General features: G+C 40.6%; 1 protein-coding gene across 2 annotated transcripts in view; it reads left to right on the top strand.

The window, feature by feature from the left end:
• Positions 1–6,067: 6,067 nt before the first annotated feature.
• large2 (LARGE xylosyl- and glucuronyltransferase 2) overlaps positions 6,068–20,891 on the top strand; it is a 139,619-nt gene continuing 124,795 nt past the window's right edge. Inside the window, exons 1-2 of one of the 2 annotated variants that reach the window (XM_040016768.1) lie at positions 6,068–6,079; positions 6,632–6,937. The gene's annotated coding sequence lies outside the window, so the exon portion shown is untranslated. Of the gene's footprint in view, positions 6,080–6,474; positions 6,938–20,891 lie in introns of those variants that run through there. The other variant, XM_040016767.1, reaches the window with a different exon arrangement.

The following is a 20,891-nucleotide window of genomic DNA, read 5'->3' as shown; positions in this document are numbered from 1 at the left end:
AAAGCATACAAGAGTGAAAACAGATATAAGATCCCTTGAAAAATTATATAATGAAACTTGTATGTTTTGTATACTTACTAAAACAATGTATGAAAGTAATGAGAAAGTGGCCACTTTCATGAGTAAATCATGTAAGCCTTATATGATTTACTCATGAAAGTGGCCACTTTCATGAGTAATCACATATAAGTTTTTACTATTTCTTTTCCATATGGGGAACTTCAGGTAAGAAGTTATGACCTGCAGTCTATCTGGGTCAGATATAAACCAAGTTTAGGAGGAGTTTATTTTCGTTGTGCTGACTTTTTACAGTCAGTTACAATAACTCGTACTGCGTACTAGCTAGCATGACGGAGTTTCTATACAGCTGGGTGGGTGCTATGATGTTACTGACAGTGAACTTTATTTTATTCATAAGGTTAGTTAGTAGAGTTGCCAACCGTCCGGTAAAAAGACGGAATCGTCCCGTATTCAGAGAAAATATTACGCGTTTCGTGTTGAGCTGAGAAGGAACACAGTTTGTCCCGGACTTCAGCTAGAATGGAAAAAGACACAAAGCTGGAGTTATTCTGTCTTTACGCTGTCAGCTGCCTCTTCTTCTCTTGTTCTTTCCCCTCCCTCTCCTGTTTCTACTTCAATGAACATGATCATCAAACTGATCAATGATCAGCTGATCAGCTTTTCTCTCTTGTTTGTTTATCGCCCACTTTGCGCCAGAAAGAGGAAACCAGCAGATGTCGCGCTAAACAACAGCTGCATGTTTAAGCTTGATCAGCTGTTGTTAGAATATATTTAATATTAATTTCTAGTATCAGCTGATGTTTGCTGGAGCCACAGCTGTAAAGCTGCTGGTCATGATGTCGGTTTGGATATGTGGTGAGAGGGAAACATGAAGATGAAACCAGGAGATGTCCTTACTGAATCATCAGAGCTGAACAGGTGATGGAGAAACAGGTTTACCTTTTAGGTGACATGAATGACTCAAAGGGAAGTTATGAACTGTTTCTGAGAGACAAATAACACCAGGATCCTTTTTTACGCTGACAGCTGGTAACTGTGCAGGGGCGGGTCTAGCAAAGTTTTGCCAGGGGGCCAGGTAGGGCATTAACAGGGAAAGGGGGGCACAAAGAAATACGTTCTTATTCTCATTTAAAATGTCTCGCTTTTATTAAATAATTATCTGAAGATTACAACCAAAGTTTTTATCTGACGTAAAATGTATATAAATCATACATATACCAACAACACAGTGTACATCACTTTCACAACAGCGTCTGTTTTCATTCAAAGGCTTTATGGCTTTTCCTATAATACCTGGGGGGCCGGTCTCTAGTCAAAATGTTCATTTTTTGTCCCAGTCCAGCCCTGTGGGGAGCTCAGTCAGAACCATTATATCCACAATGATATGTAAAACTGGCTGACACTTGTACTTTATATTTTTTGAATCTGATTTTTGTCCTCTCTGCTCTGATGCAAAATGGGATGATTCAAAGCTAAAGGAATTTCCCTGAGTCATCTTAAACTAAATGCGAAAGCCCCAAAGTGCTTCATAATTCATAAAGACAGAGCTTATTTAGACCTGGCTGTCTGTAGAGTTCAGACTATAACTGACTGCAGTTTTCTGGGACAATTGTAGGCACGGTTTTGGTTTGTTGTGGGCTTCAGACTGGACAGTAATTAAAACTGAAAAAAATCCATCATTGAATAGAATTTTTAATATATATGTAACCGAATATTCCAGTTATTTTTAATTAAATGACATATGAAGAAAACTGAAAAAATATACTGTGAATTAAATGCATAAAATAACACGAGAAATAGCCTATAACTCAGTAAATGTGAAGGGTTCTTTATTTTAAAGAAACTGAATTAGGTACTAATTCAGTTTCTTTAAAATAACATTGAAATATTATCTAAAAACTTAGTTTCGAATTTCACAAATAAGTCATATTCATTTAATAAATAAAACTGCTAAGCTCTAGTTTAACTCTAAATTTAATGCAATGAGTGAAAATTCAATGTAAGATACATATAGTTTCTTTTTTATATATTTGTTTGTTAATAATATGTTGTGCAATTGTTAGGCAAGGTGTTTGTTTGCAAACGCAAGAAATGAAACTTTTAATTTAAAGTTTGATGATAAAAATAAAATTAAACGGATAAAAAAAATCAGCGATAAGTATTCAGTAAGAGCAGACTGACCTGTTATCTCTTAAAAAATATGCATGTGTGTTCATGTTATTACAGGATTCGGTTATTTCATTTAGTTTTGGAAAAGCATTCATTCCTTTTGTTCTGCAGCTGTATTGTGATGCAACCTTCCTTTAAAACGAAAACGCTTCACGTCTTCATAATGGCCTTGAAAAGATGGTTTCTCAGTAATGTAAAATCTGGTTTGTACAATAAAGTAACTGTTTGCTTTCTATGTAACTGTGGTCATGCTGTGTGATTATGTGTGTCAGTTGTTTCGTATTCACATAATCCAAATAAATGCAAAATGAATCTAGAAAACATTTTTTATCAACTTCATGGGGAACGTCTTTTTTACCCTTGGCTATGTTTTATGTAAGTCAAAGCGTATTGAATAAAGTCCGGCACACTGCTGTGGCTGTGAGCACAAAGGTCCTACTTGCTTAAATCTTCTGTTTATGAAGGGCAGCCAATCAGAACATATTTGACTTGAAGCTTAAACTGCTTGTTTCAGACAGCGGAGGATGAGCTAAATAAGGATTAATTTGAACTGTGAACCATGCAAAGCTGTTCATGCAGCACAGGGCCTGCAACTGGCCTTATGCTGGCCCATGTGTGGGCCACCTCTGGATTGAACCACTAACCTTCCTATCAGTAGGTGACTTGCTCTACCTCCTGAGCTACAGCCACCCAGTGGTAAACACCCTGCCATGACACCAGTCAGTCAGAAGTGTTTTTCTTGAATATTAACTATACAGTGTGTTATTGGTGAACTGAAGAAATGTACTTACGCTTTTAAATTTTGCAGTATTTGGTGCATTGATGTTTTTCTACATTTTGTGTTTTTTCTACATGTTTTTGAGTTTCCCTCATATAGATCTTTGAGTTTTGTTTAATTTAAAAAGATTACAAAAGTGAACAATACAATACACTTAGTTTTCTTAAACTGATAACATACAGTGGGGCAAAAAAGTATTTAGTCAGCCACCGATTGTGCAAGTTCCCCCACTTAAAATGATGACAGAGGTCAGTAATTTGCACCAGAGGTACACTTCAACTGTGAGAGACAGAATGTGAAAAAAAACCCCATGAATTCACATGGTAGGATTTGTAAAGAATTTATTCGTAAATTAGGGTGGAAAATAAGTATTTGGTCACCTCAAACAAGGAAAATCTCTGGCTCTCACAGACCTGTAACGTCTTCTGTAAGAAGCTTTTCTGTCCCCCACTCGTTACCTGTATGAATGGCACCTGTTTGAACTCATCATCTGTATAAAAGACACCTGTCCACAGCCTCAAACAGTCAGACTCCAAACGCCGCCATGGCCAAGACCAAAGAGCTTTCGAAGGACACCAGGAAAAGTATCGTAGACCTGCACCAGACTGGGAAGAGTGAATCTACAATAGGCAAGCAGCTTGGTGTGAAAAAATCAACTGTGGGAGCAATCATCAGAAAATGGAAGACATACAAGACCACTGATAATCTCCCTCGATCTGGGGCTCCACGCAAGATCTCATCCCGTGGGGTCAAAATGATCATGAGAACGGTGAGCAAAGATCCCAGAACCACACGGGGGGACCTGGTGAATGACCTGCAGAGAGCTGGGACCAAAGTAACAAAGGTCACCATCAGTAACACACTACAACGGCAGGGAATCAAATCCCGCAGTGCCAGACGTGTTCCGCTGCTGAAGCCAGTGCATGTCCAGGCCCGTCTGAAGTTTGCCAGAGAGCACATGGATGATACAGCAGAGGATTGGGAGAATGTCATGTGGTCAGATGAAACCAAAGTAGAACTTTTTGGTATAAACTCAACTCGTCGTGTTTGGAGGAAGAAGAATACTGAGTTGCATCCCAAGAACACCATACCTACTGTGAAGCATGGGGGTGGAAACATCATGCTATGGGGCTGTTTTTCTGCCAAGGGGACAGGACGACTGATCCGTGTTAAGGACAGAATGAATGGGGCCATGTATCGTGAGATTTTGAGCCAAAACCTCCTTCCATCAGTGAGAACTTTGAAGATGAAACGAGGCTGGGTCTTCCAACATGACAATGATCCAAAACACACCGCCCGGGCAACAAAGGAGTGGCTCCGTAAGAAGCATTTGGAAGTCCTGGAGTGGCCTAGCCAGTCTCCAGACCTCAACCCCATAGAAAATCTGTGGCGGGAGTTGAAAGTCCGTGTTGCTCGGCGACAGCCCCAAAACATCACTGCTCTCGAGAAGATCTGCATGGAGGAATGGGCCAAAATACCAGCTACTGTGTGTGCAAACCTGGTAAAGACCTATAGTAAACGTTTGACCTCTGTTATTGCCAACAAAGGTTATGTTACAAAGTATTGAGTTGTATTTTTGTTATTGACCAAATACTTATTTTCCACCCTGATTTACGAATAAATTCTTTACAAATCCTACCATGTGGATTCATGGATTTTTTTTTCACATTCTGTCTCTCACAGTTGAAGTGTACCTCTGGTGCAAATTACTGACCTCTGTCATCATTTTAGGTGGGGGAACTTGCACAATCGGTGGCTGACTAAATACTTTTTTGCCCCACTGTAACTCTGTTGTACTCGTTCCTTTTAAATTATTAACTTATTGACATAAGAGACATGAATGAAAAGTTTTAGTTATTAAATATTTATAAATTTAATTATTAAACATTTTACTTTTATTTTAGTTAAATGGAACATGTCAACTGAAATCTAAATATTGGAGTGCTGATAAGCTTCAGCTTCATAAACTTAAAAAACTTAAGCTAATCGGTTGCTTTAAGTTTTTCTTTAATTCAGATAATTCCTTTTGAAATTCTCCAAAGGCACCAATAACACAAACAGAAACACAAACGAGAAGTCCAGTTCAGCTACTTCAATTAGTAGAGCTGAATTCATGCCAGCAAGCAGAGCAGTCGGGCCTCTAACTCTAAGCCTCAGGAAAATACAAATGAATAAGTGTTAATGAAATTCCTCAGGAAGTTGTTATGAAGGAGGGAAATGCCGCTGAGACCAAAAGTGCTTAGTGAATATTTTAACAATGGAATCTATATGAATTCACTGTTGAAGCGAGCCTCAAGTGACAGTGGAGGGAATGCAGTTTATTTGCTTGGCTTTTGTTTTAGTTCAGTAAAATGAATATGCATGCTCCCCTCGTATATTCTTTCTTACTAGGAGGTGATTATCCACTTTAACTTGTCAAATAAAATCATTAAAATCCTGAAAGATGGTCATATAGTATCAAACTGAGCCCATGACCAAGTCAAACTGAGTTACACTAAAACCTTCAGTTCACTTTATTTTTTATCTTTATTTACAGAACCATCATCTCACACTTAGGTTGCCATGACGATACTTCTGGGTTACTTCACCCAGTTAGGAACCTTAATCAGTAAAAGTGACCATTAAAGTGCAGCTCTGGAGGCTGCTGCTCGGTTTGGGCAGTCTCAAATACTGCGCACTTTTTGTGATGGGAAGTCGTTGAAGCCAATGAGCAAGCACAAGATAACATGGCTAATCCTACTTTTTGAAACATGACCAACATTAACAAATTAGACTGCATTTTTATTTGGTATGACCCAAAGTGACAAAGAAGACAAGACAAGGAAGGGGCTGCAACATTGCAAAGCAATTACAGAGGTCAAGAAGAAGCCCTTTCCCGGTAGACCTCTGTAGAACTTTTGTACCAAAGCTATTACCATCTGGTGGCCTACAAATAAATAGAAGTTTAAGGCCCTTGGCTTCATTTTTCTGAACAGAAAGCTAGTTTATGTAGAAATACCAACAACACTGAGCTGATAACGCCAAGCATTTCAAGATAAAGTCTTAGAAAACCCAGAGAGAGCAGAGCATTACATCTCATATTGCACTTGTGTATCTTCTTGCTCTTCAGATGTTCCCTGGCAGAACTTGTTGAATCTGCTTCCAGGGTTTATTTTTGTCAAATGCTTGTGCACTGAATTGAGCTACAGGTTGCAAGTGAGTTTTAAAACGCTGTGAAATCCCTTTATTGTGCTTTGGTCAGATGACATAAGTGGTTGTGCGGCTCAATGAGTATGGCTGAGTACGTGTCTACTCCTTTTAGAGGATGAATACGTGCAGGCTGCTCCTGGAGAGGAGCCGGAGCCTTTGTGTCGCCGAATCGGCCAAAGAAAGAGAGAGAGGGTGTGTGGCCGAGAGACAGCGAGAGAGTTCCTATTGGCTGAGCTTGTGTGGGGAGGGCGGAGTTTGTCCTCACGTCGGGGGACAGGAGGGGGTGGGGGCTGCTGAAGACTGCCCACCTCCCCTTATTTTTCAGGAGGAGCAGAGAGAAGGAGGGATCGTCGGTACTCCTCTGCTCACGAGCGTGTGGCGAACCGACAGAGACCGGATCTGACAGCCGCAGCGCCCCCGCGCTTCTTACCCAGACAGGGTGCAGCGCTCTGAGGCTGGACTCGGCCGATAAAGCTCGGCAACCTCGGCGCGGGATTTGTGCTCGACCACCTGGCTCTCCTCGTCGCTCCGTCGTGTGAGGACAGATTTACTGAGCCGTTAACGTGGAGCGTCTCTCCCCAAACGCACAAACACTACACACAGGCACGCTTTCTGGACCGGAGACGATGCCACCTGCTCCTTCGTCCTCCGCTGAGCTCTCCGCTCGACTCTGAACGGATTTCTGAATGGTTTACAAATCCGCTGGATTAGGATATAGAGCGACTGCGGCCAAGAACAGCAGAACAGTGGAAGTAACAGCGAGCAGAAGTTGAGACGCAGGTAAGGGAGGTTTGCACTCCGTGTGGCAGATCGAGCAGCAGCGGGCTGTGATGTGACTCAGGAGGGATCACAGCCAACATTTCAAATCTCTGATGTTACTGACGTGTAATGCTGCCTGTCGTGGATTATGTCTGCTATCGAGCGCGCGCGTGCCTAAGTCATCTCCATGTGACTTGATTGGTGGATAAGGTGTAATTGAGCAACATTCTTTTTCTCTGAGCCATGTTCAACCCCCCCCCTCCCCAAACACACACAAACACACACGCACCACCATTACTCCTGTGCGCGCACACACATCACCTTCCACTTCTTCATGCTATTACTTTAAATTCGCAGTGTGCCTCTCGATGGAGCCGTTACACATTGTATCACGCTGAATAACATTCAAATCCTAAGGTCACGAACATCGTCCCAGTTTCTGCGTGGATGCATAATCCTTAAATAAAAAGAACGCACAGCTGCTGTAGACGCAACCGGCTCCATCAGACCGCTGCAGCGCGCTTTATTTCATATTTGAAGCTCTTGAACTTTGAGTACATTTGGAGTGCTAGCCCACTAAAAACAACCACAAAACGATTTTTAGTCAAATATATGACATGTTTTTGTCGTTCTTTTAAAATATGAGGCTTTGTTATAAAGTAAGGCACTGAGTTACAGACAGCCTGTGCTTGGACATAAAGTTAATTTGCAGCTATCTGAATTGCTTAAGCATTTTCTTTCTGTAAATTGCATTGCTCATTATTTTTTCTAGTTTTGAATAAATTAAAAATTTTCTTTTTTCTGTTTTAGTAATTTTACAGTTTGTATCAGACAGTTAATGTGAATATAATCTGCAGGCAATAATGAAGTCATAGATACATCGGTATGATAAAGCTGACCGTGCATATTGTATTATTGATAGCGTCTTATTTATTTTATCTATGTGAGAGTCTGAATATTAAAGCATAGTGCTGCTTGAGCCTGTTAAAATGTCTTTATGACCATGTGCACACTGACCTCTGGTTTGGCTGCACTGTGGATGGATAAATGTTCTGAAGCTGCTGCCCTTGTCCTCAGTGGTTCATGGTTCATCTGAAACAGACTTGGGGAGGATCTGGAGAACTAAAATGCAACTTGGTTCACTACCAGTAACCAGAGGTGTGGCCAGATTAACCTGGACTGGGATAAATGAAATATCACACAGGTGGAATAAAGATTATGAAAGGGAGAAACATTTTATTTCAGGTATAAAGTTCAACCACAGCTGCTTTGTGTTAATATTTACAATTTTTTTTAAACCAAATTTAAACTTGTTATTTTCTTTCTTCTTCTTTTGGCCACTTGGGGTCAGTGCAACAGAAATTGTTCTGTATTTGGGCCAACATGGTGTGTCCACTTCAAGCTCTGGACTGAGGAATCGCTTATGCCTCTTTTCCACTAGTACCTTCCCAGCTTGACTCGACTCTGCTCGGTCTCTGTTGTTTTCCATTATGACTGAGCGACCACCTCAGTGCGCCTGGGTCATTACAGCCGAAAGTCCTGTGATGTCTTTGCTTGCAAAACAAACGCAACGGAACAATGGAGGACGTCTGGGTGTTTGTGAGTCGGTGATCATGGTGTCGGTCTTCGTGCAGCCGTTTCTATCGTTGCCGAATTTCAAAATGAGCAGTTTTGATTTTTGGGAACAAGCCACTCTCATGACTCATCGAGTGACATCATTGATGGGTCAGTTGTTGGCTTGCAGTCTGTTGATCTCACATTTTCAGATCGACTCGGATCACTTGTGATTCCAGCCGAGCAAGTACTAAAAAAGTACCTGGTACCAGGGACTGCTACCTGATCGGAAACACTAACAAGTAACACAAATGGACCTGAGCTGATTAGGTGCTAGTGGTCCCAACACAACACCAGTCAAGATGGGTTTTTTTTTTTTTCTTTAAAAAAAACAAACAAACAAAATACCTGGGAGTGGTATGTTGAGCTGAGGGGAACTGCAGGATCAAGTGTTTTTTGCAAGATGCTCAGCTTTGTATTTTATTTTGTGACTTGCATGGAGTCTGGATGGGCATCCAGGCAGGACAGCAAGCTCTTCAACATAGTCTAGATGCCCATCTCCTCCTGTGGCGCTCTGAGGCCACATGAAATCCTATTTTTCTCCTCAGGATTCTTTAGTCCCGTTCGTCCAGTCATTTCCCCAGAGCTCATGATTGTAAGTCAGGGAAAACCTAAATTTTTCTAAATCTCCTCCTTTTTAGTTCTGATACAGCAACAGCATTACTGCCCATCCTCTAGTCTGCCTTGTGCACCTTTTAACCTCACTCTGGAACTGCACCCAGAGGCACCAGAAACATGATTTGTTTTGCTTCTTAGCAAAGGTAGAGCCCTTCATGCATCACTAGCAGTACTTGTTCATTTGTCCACAGCTCTAGCACATTCAGCGCCTGGTCAGTGCTCTTCATATGGGTTAGCGAGGCTCAAACACACGATAGCTTCCAGCTAGTAACTCGTAAATTCCAACTCCTGACCCAATCTGGAACACAAAAAAAGCCTGTATTTGTCATAGTATGATATTGAAAACTATGGCGTCTACCTCTGGGATCCCGTTGTGACAGCTGTTACTTCTTTAAACACTTGGCTGCTTCTGCTTCCTTCTAATCTTGCTGCCTCCTTCAAGAGACACTGTCCAGTTTGCCATTTGTCCGATGAACCATGTCGTCAGTTTCTCTTTTGTTTGCGCTGTCCTCTGTGTTTGTTACAAAGGAGAGCTCCTAGACAAACTGGAGTAAGCGTTTAAAAAGTCCGACCTTTTGGCTGCTCGTGTCTCTGTCTGCCCACCGTCTCTTTTACCCTGCTTCTCATCTCTGTCTTTTTAATAAAACAGGTGAACTCTTCTCCTGTGTGTTTTAAAGAGCAGCATTTAATTATTCATCACTTGTTAGAAGGTTCTCTGTGCAATATATATGTGTGTGTGTGTGTGTGTGTGTGTGTGTGTGTGTGTGTGTGTGTGTGTGAGAGGCGCTAGCAGCAGTAGGACTTTGCTCCTGCTGCCTTCACTGACTCGACACTCCCATTCCCATCCAGGAAGTGGAGGAAAAATGTTGTTAACATATTTTCCAAAATCCTTCAAGAATATGTCTGGAATTCCTGATGACTACGTTTGGTTACGGCCGCCTCAGAACCATTTCACACTTCGCATCAAGCACTTTAACTTAATATCTCGGTTAGTGAGGCTAGTTGAGGGAACATCAGGTATATTGAAGGGCACATCCTAACCAATATTGTAAGTCCCTTTTGAAGATCTCTTGTAGGGAGATTAGTTTGATCAGGAGCACTGTGCTCAATCTGCAGTAAATATTTTTGATAGGATGCCTCCGTTCTGGGAACTCTGTCAGTGGGAAAAACACCTCTACACCCTTTCACGGGCAAACATGAACAACATCGAGAGATTGATGATTGTCATCGTCACTGATGGTGATTACTTGTCCATCGAGGCAATTTCTTTTCTCTCTTCTTCACTCTTGCATTATTGTGAGATTCATAATAATAATCGCAGAATGTTACATTCCTAGAATATAACAGACCCCTACAACACAGACATGAATGGGTATTCATGTGCATGTGTGCGCTATTTCCCAGCAAAAGCATAACTGCCTGGAACGATATTGGCTGCGTAGGTGGTTACATTGTAGCGAGGGCAGGGCAACATGGCCAAAAATGTTTCTCACCATATATATTTGAAAATTTGTGATAACGATAGAATTGATGATATAATTGATGCGAGACAAAATCCTTTTACAACTCCACAACTTTATTAGTTGTTGTACTCCAACGAGCGCTTCTGCTTCAAATGATGAAATAGGTTTGTCGTGTTTCCTCCCTGCGCCACGATGGCCCGCTTGCATGTACTACAAAAACTTGTGCTTTGTTGTGTACCTGACTGCACATTTATTTCACTTTCTTATCATTGCCTAACATTGTACTCATATTACCATGAAAGGTATAATATGACCCAGCCCTAGTTGTAGTTGTAGCCTCTACAAAGATCCTCGCAGAAGTCTAAATCAGGTATAAGAGAGGCAGCTGGTGGTGTTGGTGCTGAACATATAACTGTTGAAAGGTTTGGTTGTTGTTTGCATGCTCAGACACTATATATGTTTATCTGAGTTGACCTTAGGTGGGTGCTGCATGGGTCATCCTCTAGTGATGTGTGATTCTAATGAAAAGGCTCATTAGTCCGGTGAATAACACCAGTGTATTGATGTTCTCGAAAATGCTGCGACTCACTCAGCAGCTCAACAGGCTGAATAATTGCTGTTGTTCCATGCACACGTATGATTGTGACCAGCGCATGATGTCATGTGACTCTGGTGACAGATGGCTGAATCTCTATTTAGTCATAAAGAAAGCCGAGGAGGACGACGAGGTAGCGGAGGATTTGTGTGGTAAAGAAACGAATAATGTTTACAAAGAAATTACAGCTGTGCCGCATTTATTCTGCAGGAATATCTGGAGAGTTTCAGATGTGTACATTAGTGAAGAGCAAATGTTTTAGCATATTTTCATCAAAGAAAACTGTTATCCAGTAAGTTTCTGTCAGGACCTGAAATACACTGAGAATTAGAATTAGTGAGAATTTAAAATAAAATAAAAAATCGAACTTTGAAGATTGTCAAACCCAGTTATGGATGTTAGTTGAACATTTAAATAAATCAGTTCATTGATAAATATAATGTAGCATAGATTTATTGATTTATTTTTTTTTTTAAATTGCTATTGGCTAATGATTATTTTCTTATTCTAATATTTGTAGCATATTGTGGCTGTAGAAGGGCTGCTGAAGGTTACTCGTGATTACTGGTAGGGCTGTGACCAAAATCTCATATCCCGATATAAGACATCTATCATCCGATAATGATATAAATCACAAAAATGTAACATTTTCTGTAAATTCTGTGAATCTCGGGCAGCTCGTCTTGCGTGAAGTGTTTCCAGCTGCGCGTCATGTAGCTGGAGTCGAGTGTTTTAACCGATGCATGAAACAATACATTTTTAGACATAAGTTGTAACGGCCGCCGTTTTCTTTGTGAGTATTTATTACATGGCGTGCTGCGGGGAAAAGCCTGTTCTAACGTTTGAGTCTAAGGTTTATTTTTTAGCACCTGGCGGCTCTTTTTTAATTCTCATCCGTAAATAATCTGCTCTTTCACGTGATTCAGTTTATTTTGAAAAGTCTCAACAGGATCTTGAGCTTTATTGTGAAAGGTTTATGTGGAACATAAACAAGCGGACACGCGATGGTGTTACCGTCATTGTTGTTAACCACAACGCATAAAAACTAGGGGTGGGGGAAAAAATCGATACTGTGTAGTATCGTGATATTTTGTTTGCTAATAATGTATCGATACAGGGACAGCAGAAATCGATATTTTGTTACAAAAAAAGTTTTCGTGGACTGGAACATGCTCTGACTTCAGAGCATGTTGATCAGCTCCTTTTTCTGAGCAAGAATCCTGACATTCCTTCACTGTCCAAATGTGTTTAACTTTTTTTGGGGCAGCAATAAACATGACAGTTTACTTATTTTAATTTAAGACATGTTTTATTTTAATTAAGTTTAAAACTTTTTTATTTAATGTAAAATTATATTTTGTTTTAATTTACTTTCAAATTCTTCAGTTTCTGAATGGGCTGCATAGTTTTCATAAATTGCATAGTTCAGAATAGCTATAATTGTACCAGATGGTTGCATTCAATTAAGTTGGACTAGACTGTAATACAAACCGTTCAGTTTGTCAACAATAAAACTGACTGAAATGAGAGAAAGACTGAGAGTGAGACTTTGATATTAGATAAAATGAATATTGATAAAGTTTACCTCTATGTACAGAATCTGAATATCGCAAAATATTTTAAAAAATTGCAATAATATCGTATCGTGCGTTAAGTATTGTGACAATATCGTATCGTGGGATGTATGGTGATTCCCACCTCTAATAAAAACAGGCGATTGTCCATCCGTAGTATGGTTATATTAAATATAACAAGAAGAGAGAACTTTAAGAAATTAATATAGCCACTACAGTGACATCAAAACCATGAAAAAATATTGCCATAAACAGCTTATTTTGCGACACCACGAAACAAACGATAGCGTAAAATGAAACGATAGACGTTTTTATATCGTCATCCGATATATATCGTTTTATCGAACAGCCCTAATTACTGGTGTACTAATTGAAGTCCAGTGTGGCCTGGAAGTGTATGAGACAGCTTTGTGTTACCTTGTTTTGACTGTAAAGTCTGTAAAGCAGCAGCTCAGTCACACGAGAGTAAACATAGGTTGGCAACCTCATTGTTAGGAAAAATTGATGGTTTCCTGATGACTGCGTTCAATTTCTTCAAATCTGATGTGACTTCTATCAGTCACATGGAAAGGTCATCAAAGGTCATCTGGTGGGAGGAAATGAAAATAACATGAATTTAAAAAAAAAAATACAAATAGAAATACAACAAATTAAAAAAAATGAACTAGTGAATTTAAGAACAACTGTGCAGAGGTGTGATTTTTTTTATTTTTTTATTCCTCGTCTATTTGCATGAGGCTTAAATAAAAGCAAGTGTACATTTCAGCTTCTTAGTTTCCCATTAATGTTTCAGATGGATTAGAAGAAATGCAGGAGATCATCGTTGCTTCATAATTTCCACCCACTTGCACAGAAGTGAAGCTAAAATATGTTAGAAATGATTGCTGGAAGCAGTCGTCTCTGTAGTCCAGTCGATTGAGGGACAAGAAGTATAATATGCATCCAGTAATAATGATGCAATGTAATGCTTGTGTCTGTCTCAGTAAGTTCCACATCGTTGCTATGCTGTAGTATCCCAGGTTGGTGCATCTGATATCATGATCCGAGAAGAGCTTCCTTTAGACTGTTGCATTGGTTCAATATTTCATTGATTAAAGAAGCGAAGAGTGTTTAGTCTGAATGAGGTTTATAATCCAAGGTGTTTAACTTTTGGAATATACTGACATAAACCATTTTAGTATAAAAGGAGTAGTTTTCCTCATCTTACAAAGGATGTGCTCACCAGAGCTATTATAGTTTTTGTGTTTTCTAATTAAAATTGAAATTGAAGTTTTTATTGTATATTATATATGTTATATATCACCAAATTATCACAAGTTGTTAGTTTCAATGTTAGTTCTAGTCTTTTTATGTGTCATTGGCAAGATCTGATTCACAGTCTTGCAGACGTCCAGAGCCTCATCAGGCAAATTGTAATATATGCTTTTTCTTTTTTTTAATCTGCACGGCCTCTGCCTTTGTCTTTACAGTATGTATGTTCATAGACAGCACAGACCAATGGCATGCAATGCATTATTCAGAGCGTGTGCGAAAACCGAAAACTCTGTGAGAAGACGACATTTACACATTGGTTTGTCGGGGAAGCCGAGATGGTTTATACATTAGATGTCGTTATGGGGAAACTTTTTCAACTTGTTTTAAAAATGTTATTTATGAATGCAAATCTTATTTTACTTGAAACGGAGGAAATACATTTTAAAGTTATTAGAGCTCTCCTGCTCATTGTTACAATTAATATTTACATAATATTAACGTCATTTAAATATTGTTGAAAAGTGTTTTCTTTGCTTTATTTGACAGCTGTTGTTGACTACAAACATCGATATAATGACAGAAGGGTACTTCAAAATATATTGCATTGAATCATATTACATGTAGAGCTTACGATGTTCCAGACATTTGTTTGAGGAAACTGGATCTTCTTAAAATGTAATTAAATACTTGGGTTATAGACATTAAGTTGGTACAGTTGTGCTATTTTAACTGTGGTCCATGATGATTTTTAAATGAGTGGAAAAAAAAAAAAAAACACAGGAAAAACAAGCAAAGCGAAAAAGTTTGCCTTCAAAATTTCAGATTTATAGAATTAAGGGATCAAAAGTTTGAAAGGTGCCAGAATTGACACCCTGTAACCAAAAGTTTTTTTTTTTTTTTTTGAAGGTAAAGTTTTGCAAGACTTCATTGTCATTGATTATTGTGTAAAATTGATACAACAAAACCCAAAACTAAACTCCAGAATCACCAAACACGTTTTACATCGATCAGGTGTAACATTAGGACTAGGGCTGCACGATTTTGCATAAAATGAGAATCACGATTTTTTGGCTTAGAATTGAGATCACGATTCTCTCACGATTTTCTTTTCCAGTATAAATATTTATTGCACTTATTAACTGCACATCAACTTCGTAACAGTTGAGACTGAACATAAAAACAATAAATAAACATAAAAACAACAAATGTCTCACGTTTTGTCGTTGCCGCAAAATGTTGTACTGCTTGAAATTCCGTCTCCACCGTTGCTCGACACTGCGTGTACAGAGCAGGTAGTGCAACAATAGAAAAATAGTTGCGGGACGGCACTGTGTAGCGTTTGTCTAGGGTGTTGATCATTTTCCTAAATCCCTCGTTTTGCACAGTGTTGATGGGAGCCATAGCTTTGGTCAGGTGATAAGTGATAGCCTCAGTAATTTCTTTGTGCCTGCGGGAGTTCGACGTGTATAGGGAAGCGCTGTATAAGGTTCCCGTTATTGATATTTGGGTGGTTGACCGGGACGGATTTTCTCCTGTCACTTTCTCGTCATCCCTGACGTGCTCTCCGTTGTTTTTTCCCTGCTAATTTTAGCATCACACGGCACAGCTTCTGTATCACGTGGTATAAGGCTCCGCCCTTGTCATTTGTTGAGCAGGAAGAGTGAGCGCTTGTTTTCATGCAGAGTACGTCCCGGATCAAAATGCGGTACAATCGTCGTCGTCTTTTTTTAAAAAATTTTTTTATTTTTTAATCGTTGTCATTTGGAAATGAGATCGCACATACGTATGAATTGAGATCGCGATTTTCTAACGATTAATCGTGCAGCCCTAATTAGGACCACCTGCTTAATATTGTGCTGTGGTGATCCATCGACGTATGGGCTCCACTAGACCCCTGAAGACGTGCTGTGGTATCTGACACCAAGATGTTAGCAACAGGTCCTTTAGGCCCTGTAAGTTGTGAGGTGGGGCCACCACGGATCGGACTTGTCTGTACAGCACATCCCACAGATGTTCGATTGGATTGAGATGTGGGAATTTGGGTCAACACTTAAAACTTTTTGTCGTGTTCCTCAAACTATTCCTGAACAGCTTGTGCTTTGTGGCAGGATTCATTAACCTGCTGAAAGAAGCCAGAGCCATCATGTTCTACATCATGTTGTACATGGTCTCCAACACTGCTTAGGTCGATGTCAAAGTAACATCTACATGGCTGGCAGAACCCAAGGCTTCCCAGCAGAACGTCCCATAATGCACCCTGGTACCAGGTGTTCCCCAAGTAAGCAATGCACACCCGGCCATCCACGTGACCTAAAAGACAACATGATTCAGTAGAGCAGGACATCCTCTTCCATTGTGCTGTGGTCTAGTTCTGACGTGGTCATTGTGTTGACTTTTTCAGTGGTAGACAGTGGTCAGGATGGGCACCCTGACTGGTCTGCGCCAAACTGTGACGCATCCATCCATCCGAGAGATATAACCTCTCCATCATGTCCTGGGTCTGTCTTGCTTGTCATTCAGAATTTGAGCTTCAGTAGCTCATTGTTGGATCAGACCACATGGGCCAGCTTTTGCTCCCTGCATGCATCAATTGGCCGCCCATGACTCTGTCTCTGGTTCACCACCAGTCCTTCCTTGGACCTCTTTTGATAGATACTGACCAATCAGCAGGAGCTGTAGTTTTGGAGATCCTCTGAGCCAGTTATCTAGCCGGCACAATTCAGCCCTCGACAAATCCTAACACTTGGCCATTTCCCCTGTATTCATATTTCTCTACGATTTCATATGTATTAAAGACAGAAATTATCTGTAAGATACAATTTACTAAAGCTTTTAATCACAAGACAGTTTTCAGGTCAGTTTAGAATAGAATAGAATAGAATTCAACTTTATTGTCATTGCACATGCACAGGTACAGGGCAACGAAATGCAGTTTGCATCCATCCAGAAGTGCTTTAGTGATATAGATATATTACAATATATATTAGCAATAATATAGATATGTGAGTATATTACAGAAATGGGTCTATTATGGTATGTTATAATGTACACGGTATGAAGTATGTTGTGAATATTCTATAACTATAAGTATGTACAGGCTGTAGTGAGTACAAGCTATGTACAGGCTATGAACAGGATATAAATATGAAAAACTATACAGAATATGAAATAAATAACTTTACAGAATCTGAGATATACAGCTATACAGAAATGGGAACTATGCAAGTTGTAAACAGTTGTAGGATTAAAGATTATCGAATGTACAGAATGATTATTTACACAGAGCTATACAGTAGTGCAGTTAAGATAAGTGAGGGTGTAGATAGTTTCTACAGAGGCTATATAAAGTGCTAGTGGTTGTGAGTGGTGGTTCAGTCCATGTTATTATTGTGTGTTTGAGGGTACAGTTGTCCATTGTGGGTGTGTGTATGTTCAGTCCATGAGTTTAACGTGGGTCAGATGTCAGGAGGCAGAGTTCAGGAGTCTGACAGCTGTGGGGAAGAAGCTGTTCCGGTACCTGGTGGTCTTAGTCCGGAGGCTCCTGTGGCGCCTCCCAGAGGGCAGGAGGGTGAAGAGTCCATGTGATGGGTGACTGGGGTCTTTGATGATTTTCCCAGCCCTTTTCAGACACCGCTTCCTGTAGATGTCTTTTATGGCAGGAAGTGGTGCTCCGGCGATGCGCTGGGCAGTTTTCACGACCCTCTGCAACGCCTTCCGGTCCGAGGCAGAGCAGTTCCCATACCAGACTGTTATACAGTTGGTCAGGATGCTCTCGATGGTGCAACGATAGAAGTTCACCAGGATGTCTGAGGACAGGTGGTTCTTCCTCAGAGTCCTCAAGAAGAAGAGGCGCTGGTGAGCCTTCTTGACCAGCTTGGAGCAGTTGGTCGTCCAGGTGAGATCCTCGGAGATGTGGACTCCCAGGAACTTGAAGCTGCTCACACGCTCCACAGCCGTCCCCTTAATGTGGATGGGTGGATGTGGGTCAGCATTCCTCCTGTAGTCCACGATGAGCTCCTTGGTCTTCTCGGTGTTAAGCAGCAGGTTGTTTCTGTCGCACCACTCAGCCAGACGATCCACCTCCTCCCTGTAGGCGGCCTCATCGTTGTCACTGATGAGGCCAATCACCGTGGTGTCATCTGCAAACTTAATGATGGTGTTGGAACCATCAGCAGGTCTGCAGTCGTGGGTGAAGAGGGAGTAGAGGAAAGGGCTCATCACACAGCCTTGTGGTACACCGGTGTTCATCGTGATTGTAGATGAGCAGCGGTTATCCAGCCGGACATGTTGGGGGCGGTTGGTCAGGAAGTCCAGTAACCATTTGCAGATGAGGGAACTGATGCCCAGGTCTGTCAGTTTCCTGATGAGTTGTGAGGGGTGGATTGTATTGAATGCTGAACTGAAGTCTATAAACAGCATTCTGGCGTAGGTGTTGTTGTTGTCCAGGTGTGAGAGGACAGAGTGCAGTGCGATGGAGACTGCATCCTCTGTGCTCCTGTTCTGGCGGTATGCGAATTGGTGGGGGTCCAGGGTGGGGGGGAGACAGGATTTGAAGTGTGCTAGGACCAGCTGCTCTAAGCACTTTGTGATGATGGGGGTGAGTGCTACTGGGCGGTAATCATTGAGGCAAGATGGGTTGGAGTTTTTGGGTATCGGGACGATGGAGGTGGATTTGAAGCAGGCCGGTACCACAGCGTGGGCCAAGGACAGATTGAATATGTCTGTCAGCACTCCTGCAAGCTCCCCAGAACACGCTCTGAGAACACGCCCAGGGATGCCATCAGGGCCTGCAGCCTTGTGGACATCAGTTTCTGACTATAATTAGATTTTTTTTTTTCAGCAGCTGAAAATAGTTTTTTTGTGCTTTTTCTGGAAGCAGTACAGTCTATCCATAAGCTTCCATAAGCAAGAGAATTACTCACATTTACGGCCGCAGCACAGCAGCTGTAAGTTCATTAGTTACTCGTAATAAATTATCCTCAACATGGAAATAGGACGTACGCAGAGCTAACAGTGACAGCTCACCTTTGTGACGTGAACAACACAAGAGTCAGTTTATTGCACAGCTGATGGACATCTTAATCAACTTAATGACTTCTTACTTACAGTGTTATATGTTCTTAAGTGTTTATAGTATTTGGCCTCTGTAATTATCACGTTCAGACAGTGTGATAGCTTCTTTACTAAAACGGTAAATAATGTCTCGTGTTGATGTCATGGGAATATCTGAATGAAGACATGAAGAGCATTAAGAACATTAAGTGATTCATGTCTGAATGGCAGAATGCAGTCACGTTAATGAAGCCAAATTGTATTTCTGATTGATGGCTGTGCTAGTTACTCCGTGGATGGAGCCTTTCACAGTATTGATATCACACTCAAACTTGATTTATGATCAAAATAAAGATGGAAATGTTATTTTCTGCAGTACGAAACCTCTAATGAGCTCTTTCTGATCTATTGTGTGTTAAACTGAAAAGTGGACTATTAGAATATGATCAATATTTCAAAAGTATAATCCAGAACAATAATGTCATTAGGAGCTCTGCAGAGATCGTGGTCTAATGTACTCTGCAGCTAATGCAGTTGATGGAGTTAAAATAGATTTTGTCTGCGTTTGTGAACCATAAACTTTTGTAATGTAGAGGAAATTTCAACATTTGAAGTTCTTCTTTCTCCTTTAATTACATATGTGAAAGATTTGAGCTATTGGAAAAGAATAAAACTGAAAATATATGTACTCCTCTTAAAGAATGTCTAGTTATGGTCTGTCTAATGGAATGCATTCATTATGGACCAGAGTCTTGAGGTTTGCATCTTTAATAGAGAGCAGAGAGTTTGGTGCTGGGAAGGAAAAGTACTGAGAAAAATGCAGACTAGCCTTATCCTGCTCAATGTTTTTGAAAAAGAAGATCAGATTCCTTTTTAAATGAGTTTAATCCTGTTTTAATTGCTAACCTGGTTCAAGCAGTAAGCAGCAGGGTAATGGGCACATTCAAAAGGAGCTGAATTAATGACTAATATCGGCTAATTATGCTCCTGGTAGCATTCTCCTCTACTTTTCTTTTCACTGTCTTTGCAGCGATGTTCCCCTCTATGCCTGCGTTCATCCACTTTTTTGCTAATGGTTTCTCTATTAACCCCACCTGATGGCAGTGTAGGTAATTACAGATATAGTTACGGCCTGTGGCCACACACAATGAGGAATAAATAACGTGTTTGACCAAGCAGAAGGAGATATTAGCCACCCCCACCCCAAACACACACTCACACACACTTCTTTCTTTTTTTAATGAACACCATCACCAGAAGGCATAGTGCTAAAGTTCTGTTCAATAATTTCTTCAGCTGGTGAATCTCTCCTTTAACTCGAACTCGTGGGTTCGTCCGGCCCTCCGCCTCTGCTGCTCTGTTGTGCAACAAGATGTTTAAAAATAAAATCAATATGGACGCTGATGTAGGGGGGGGCGGACCACACTCTGATGTAGGGGGGGGCGGACCACTCCGGACCACACTCTGATGTAGGGGGGGCGGACCACACTCTGCAGAAAATGTTCATCAAATTAGAATCAGAGAGACTTTATTTATCCCCAAGAGGCAATTAAGAGTCAGCGGGCTTCTTTTTTACGTTTTACCTCCATCTTCTGTATTTTCACCCAACAATCACACTTTTGTATCATTTTTAAGACCGTATAAACAGTGTAGTAGAACTAGTGCATATGGGTGAATCATTAGTTTGCTTAGTATATTGCTGTATAAGTAATCTGTGCAAAATCCCATTAAGATTTGCCAGTCGATGATAATCAAAAGGCAATAAATGCGTTCCACTGTTTATCTGAAACAAGAACGTATACATT

This window comes from Simochromis diagramma, unplaced genomic scaffold (assembly GCF_900408965.1).
Source record: "Simochromis diagramma unplaced genomic scaffold, fSimDia1.1 OVJJ01000692.1, whole genome shotgun sequence".
NCBI lineage: Eukaryota > Metazoa > Chordata > Actinopteri > Cichliformes > Cichlidae > Simochromis > Simochromis diagramma.
The sequence above is the reverse complement of the archived record's forward strand: the minus strand, read 5'-3'. Positions and strand labels throughout refer to the sequence as shown.